Source organism: Orcinus orca, chromosome 7, assembly GCF_937001465.1.
Source record: "Orcinus orca chromosome 7, mOrcOrc1.1, whole genome shotgun sequence".
Taxonomy (NCBI): Eukaryota; Metazoa; Chordata; class Mammalia; order Artiodactyla; family Delphinidae; genus Orcinus; species Orcinus orca.
Window position 1 is genome coordinate 82,171,207 of NC_064565.1, and position 6,000 is coordinate 82,177,206.

General features: G+C 49.0%; 1 protein-coding gene across 1 annotated transcript in view; it reads right to left on the bottom strand.

Moving 5' to 3' along the window:
- HECW2 (HECT, C2 and WW domain containing E3 ubiquitin protein ligase 2) overlaps positions 1-3,071 on the bottom strand; it is a 433,118-nt gene extending 430,047 nt beyond the window's left edge. Inside the window, exon 1 of the mRNA XM_033400319.2 lies at positions 2,933-3,071. The gene's annotated coding sequence lies outside the window, so the exon portion shown is untranslated. The remainder of the gene's footprint in view (positions 1-2,932) is intronic.
- Positions 3,072-6,000: the final 2,929 nt, after the last annotated feature.

Here is a 6,000-nt window from a genome sequence, read left to right on the forward strand (position 1 = left end):
CTTAATATGTCAAGGAAAAAACTATTTTATTTCTTATATGTATAAATAGATGACAAGCAACCAATTACAACAGTCTTTTGTCTTCCTTGCTATTTCTTTTTTCCTTATGCATTTTTTGGGTTTTTTGGGTTTTTTTTTTTTTTAACCTTTCTTACCTTTGCATTTAACAAATTGAAGACTGAAACAAAGCCAGACTCAAAATTTGAAGTCAGGAGAGGGTGGTGAAGAAAATAGTGAAGATTCCTTAATATCTAGGGTGACCACATAATTTATCATCCAAACCAGGGCACTTTTAAATGTGAAAGGGGATGCATTTGATAATTCAGATAGGTCAACAGGAAAAAAACAGGACTACTGCAGGCTAACCAGAGGGTGTAGTCACCCTTCTAATCCCTCATACATTTTCCCACACAAAAGACATCCTGTGTGTAAAGAAGCAATTCTGCCTCTGCTACATCAACCGAACTTCAAATATAGTCCTCTCTCTTTCAGGCCAGGCCTGGCTTTCCACAATGGAGCTGGAAATGTTTTCACTCCACCCTGCCATTCCCTATTCATGCAAAACTGGCTCCATTTTTACTCAAGAAAGCAGGCAGCAACACACTAGAATGTGGATGCAGGTCAGGTGCCCAGTAAGCCCCAGGCCTGGTGCCTCGGGTTTCTTCATAAAGGAATACTTCACAAGAAAGGAAGCAACCTGGTGAGAAGGTACACAGATACCAGCCACGGATTTAACAATCCGAATCTGAATGTTAGACCCTTTTGTTGATGCCAAGGCACACATTGAAACTGGACAGAGCCCGAAAGCTACCTCCCCAGCAGCACACATTCATCCAAAAGAAATGGCTGTGGCATCTGTCCTCAGCTACAAGTAACAACCCTGGTTTCTTTGCCTTTTGCTGAGATCAGTGGTGCAGAAGGATTTGAAAAAAGTAAGAAAATATGTTTTTTTTTTTTCCCTCAAGATCACAGTTCCCACGTTAAACAGAGCCAGTGCTTACTTTTACCCCATACTTCCTGTTCAGGGAGGTCAAACATTGCTCATGTTCTTCATTAAATTTAGTCCTGTGGTTAGTGACTATTAATTCACTGGAATATTCTCCCTCACATGCATGCAGAGGGGAGACCAATTTTGCAATCTAGTTGGAATCTACAGCACAGAAGAATCTATGATGGTGGTAGGAGGAGAAAAGCTCCAGCTGGCTTATCTCAAATGTTCAGAATGACTGATTTCTTCAGGGACTCCACAGTCATTCAAAAAGATTCACTGCCCAAGGCTGTTCAATGCTGTGATGGAGGCAATGATAAAGCAAATGCCTTAGGCTGTTAAGCCTTATAAAAGTAGAGTACTACCCATAGCTGAGAGTCTCATGACAAATGCTGGGAGCCAGGGAACCACCTGTCACAGAGATGGTAGAAGAAACTCCTTTTGAATTCATGCAGATTGGACTAAGTCATTCCAGCTAGGAGACACTATGAGTCCAAGGGGCCATTTGTATACAACTGCTGTTTTCCCAGTGATACGATAATCTTAAAATCAAAGACATTTTTGTTAATATAACTGTTTAAACTGCTTCACATAACCACAATTGAGGCCAAAATGGGCCGAAGGAATAATCAAAACAAACAGCTCAATAATGACTTTTTAAATGTTCAAAGAAAAAAGAGACTAACTGGTTAGGCTGCTGGATGATAAGGTTATAATGCCTCCTTTGGGAGATGAAAATTATGGCTTCCCCACCTGACCCCATCTCCCAACAGTGAAGTGGATAATTTCTGAAGAATACAATGACCCTTTATGCTGGGCTTCTCTTGTCTGCTAGGGATGCCATCTGTCTCCCACACTATATAAACAATCCCTGCAGGAATCTTCTGATGCCCAAACAGATTAGCAAACTCCAGATTTTCACACCATTAATAATATCCCCATCCAGATTAGGCTTCTTGCTTTAATAACTCCAAAGATAAGCCTAATAACTGATCCTTTTTGTTTACAGGTAATGTGAGTGTCATTTTAAAGATAACCTCTCAGAACACACAGCCATCTGTTGGAGGGGGAGCGGGTGGAGCTCTCTCTAGGCAACAGAAGAAATGAGCCCTTGAGGGAACAGAGGAAATAGTAAAATGAAAATCATACTTATGAGACAAATGAAAACATGAAATTTCACCAGGTCTAACAGAGGACTCTAATAATTACATTAAAATCTTTTTCTTCCAAATGACAAACTAGAAAACTATTCAAAAAAAGACAAGTTTCACACTTTGACAAAGGCATACGTACAATGAGAATTCAGAGTTTGCTTGACTCTAGGACGGTGAAAGCAGAAACCGTACTGGGAAGGCTAAAGGCCCCCGGGGAAGTTTGCCTACCGTTCACCTCTACCTACGAGGATTGCTGACGCTTGCCTTCTCCAAGTTTATTATCGATTGATCCCCTGTAACTCTGTGAGCTCTCTGTATTGTCTCCAAAGACTTCCAACTCTAAAAGAAATAAATGTACCTGTAAAGCTGTTCCTAAATTAATAATAATCAAGGAAAAACACCTGAGCTCTGCTAATAGCGGAAAACACAAGGCATGGAAGAGCCAGACCTCTGCAGTTGCACGTCCTCGGAAACGTCTACGTCTAAATCTGCAGCCCCAGTTTCCTCCAGGCCCCAAGCCCCCGCAGAGGATGTTCACAACACGTTCCAAACCAAAAAGGAAATGAAGCCTCCGCTCCCTCAAGTGACGCTCACATGGACCCAAAAGTCTCAGCTCCCCGGGAGAACCAAACCTTGAAACACGTCCCAGTGCCTCTCACCCGCGTCTCTGGGCAGCGGAAGCCGAAATGTCAAATGAATGACCGCGCCGGGGCGAGAGGGAGGAAAACAAAGCCACCTCCCGCTGTCCGGTACCTGCGGCGCGAGGGCCGGGCCAGGGCCGCGCACTCACCTGGGGCTCGGCGCCCGCTGCCGCCGACCGCGGGTGGGGACGGGGCCGCCGGGCGACAGGGCGCCCCCGCAGTCGCCCGGACCCGCGGCCCCGGCGCCCTCCGGCCGGCCCGCGCACGCCGCGGGGAAAGCAGGCGACCGGGGGCGCCGCCGCGCGTAGCATGCAGCTCCCGGCTGCGGCGGCCGCTGCCACGGGGCCGAGGGACCCTACGCGGCCGTCTCCGACCCGGCGACTCCGAGGCAGCGACGAGAGACGCAGCGCGGAGCCGAGCGCGTCCGACGCGCCCCTCAGCGGCTCTTCCCGCCGCCTTCCGCAGCGGGCTGGGTCTCGGCTCGCCTTTGTGCTGGCATCCTCCTTCGCTCCCAACGACGCCCGGAGCTCCCCGGGCGGCTCCGCGCCGCCGCCCACCCCCGGGTTACGCCGCGCCCCCCGCGCGGCCCGCCGATTCTGTCGAGTCAGCAGCGGCGGCGGCAGTGGCGGGGACGCGCGAAGCCGTATCTCCCGCCCGCTCTCGGGAGGGCGCCAGGGGTCTGGGCGTCCGGAGCAGGTTTACGGGCGAGCTCGGCGGCCCGGTCGCGGCGCGTCCCCGAGCGGCCCCTCAGCGCCTGGCTCCCCGCCGCTCGCTCTCCAGGCGTCGCCCGCGAGCCGCGCGCCGGCCCGCCCGCGTCGCCCTCTCTCGCCGCTCCCCGCGGGCTCGCCCGGCCTCCCTCGCGCTGCCACTTTTCTCTGGCCCAGCGTGCCCGGTGCCCGCCTTGGCCCTCGGGGGGCGAAGGGTGCGGGCCGCTCACCTCCCGCGGCGTCGGCGCCCCTCCCGCTGGAAACCCGGGAGGCATCTGCCCGCACCTCCCTGCGGGGCGCTGGGCTGGGGGCTTCCTGCACGTCAGGAACCAGAGTGGGGGAGGCGGGAGGGGTGAGGGGAGAGGGCGGGAGGGACTGCCAGACCTTGGCCAGTTGGACCTTCCCGGGGAAGGTGTGGGAGAGCGGGGCGGATGCAGCTGGGCGAAGGACGAATGCCGAGGCTTTGGCGGAGCCCGAGCTGCTCTCCTTCTGCGACGCCGAAAGACATGAGGGTTCCGAGAGGCGCCGCGGAGGAGGAAGACCCTCTGAGGTCAAGCAGGCTGGACTCTTCCTAAATCCCCCCGGAAGGCTGAATGGAGGAGTGTCATGCCTCGGTTTCCCCAACTGCAAGGGCAAGACGGTAATACTCGGGTCACCTACACGGGGTGTGGTCACGATTAAAAATGGATTATTGAAAGCCCTCCCAGCTACTTTGCCTAAAGAGGGCACTCAAATTAAAAATTACCGTATTAATACTTTCAGCTTTCTGTTTACTTCTTTCGTAGCATCTTCATTGACTCAGTCCCACTTAGGGGAAAGAGTAAAAACGCTGACATATAAGACGATTACCCACTATGCGTGATTATCTATCTGGATAAGGGAAAGATTTACTCGATTTTACAGTTTAACTACAACCATAGGAAAGAAGTCCCAAAACATTTTTTCCACAAATAATGGATATCCTTATTTACGGTTTTTTGAGTATGTACTTTCAGTATTATCCATTTCTCTGATAACAGCTATTCATTTTTCCTTTGGGAACTACCCCTCCCCCCTTGCCCACGAGTCTCTGTGGTTCCAGGATACTGACACCTCCCACCCTCACTCCCCAGAACTGGCCAGTCTTCATATTCCAGACCGCAGTGATTGGTTCTGGGATAGGCATATTGGTCCAGGAACTCAATCTGGGGTTTTTGCTGAATCAGTTCAGAAAAAGAAGCCCTTCAAACTAGAATAACTTATTTGGAAGGATATAAGCCAGTGATAAATACCACCAATGCCTATAAATGAAGTCAAGTCAACTTCAAGAGAAGGAAAACTGTGGGAGAGGGGATGATATCTTTTGAGACTTAGGAGGCAAATATATCTGAAGTGAACTCTACCCCCGAAGGCAAAAATCCCCCTCCTCTCCTCAAGGCAGTTTCAGTTGTGTTCTGTCACATGTCACAAAAAGCCCTGACTCATTATTCCTCTGGATCTTTCCATCCCAGGCATCATTGCTAGGCTACTCCAGTGAATTGATGAACAACCCCCCCACGCCCCCCCACACACACACACAAAAGAAAAAAATGGTCCTATTCTTGTACTTGCTGGAAGAGCAGGGATCCCGAAAGATCCCACATGATGTTCTCTTTCTACAACTTGCTCTAGACTCAGCAACCCCACAACTGCAACCCTTAACCTCCTGTGTTGATTAAGCGCTGTCTTACAATCTGGCTTTAAACAAAAAAGCATAAAATTAAATAGAGCTAAAATGGATCATTATTGCTGCCTTTAGGTTTAAAAAACAAAACCTTTTTCTCTCACCTTAAAAGCAGTCCCATATATCCTTAAAAAACTACAAATACAACTACCATATGACCCAGCAATTCCACTACTGGGCATATACCCTGAGAAAACCATAATTCAAAAAGAGTCATGTACCACAATGTTCAATGCAGCACTATTTAGAATAGCCCAGAGATGGAAACAACCTAAGTGTCCATCATCGGATGAATGGATAAGGAAGATGTGGCACATATATACAATGGAATATTACTCAACCATAAAAAGAAACGAAATTGAGCTATTTGTAATGAGGTAGATGGACCTAGAGTCTGTCATACAGAGTGAAGTAAGTCAGAAAGAGAAAGACAAATACCGTATGCTAACACATATATATGGAATCTAAGAAAAAATGTCATGAAGAACCTAGGGGTAAGACAGGAATAAAGACACAGACCTACTAGAGAATGGACTTGAGGCTATGGGGGGGGGAATGGTAAGCTGTGACAAAGCGAAAGAGTGGCATGGACATATATACACTACCAAACGTAAAATAGATAGCTAGTGGGAAGCAGCCGCATAGCACAGGGAGATCAGCTCGGTGCCTTGTGACCACCTAGAGGGGTGGGATAGGGAGGGTGGGAGGGAGGGAGACGCAAGAGGGAAGAGATATGGGAACATATGTATATGTATAACTGATTCACTTTGTTATAAAGCAGAAACTAACACACCATTGTAAAGCAATT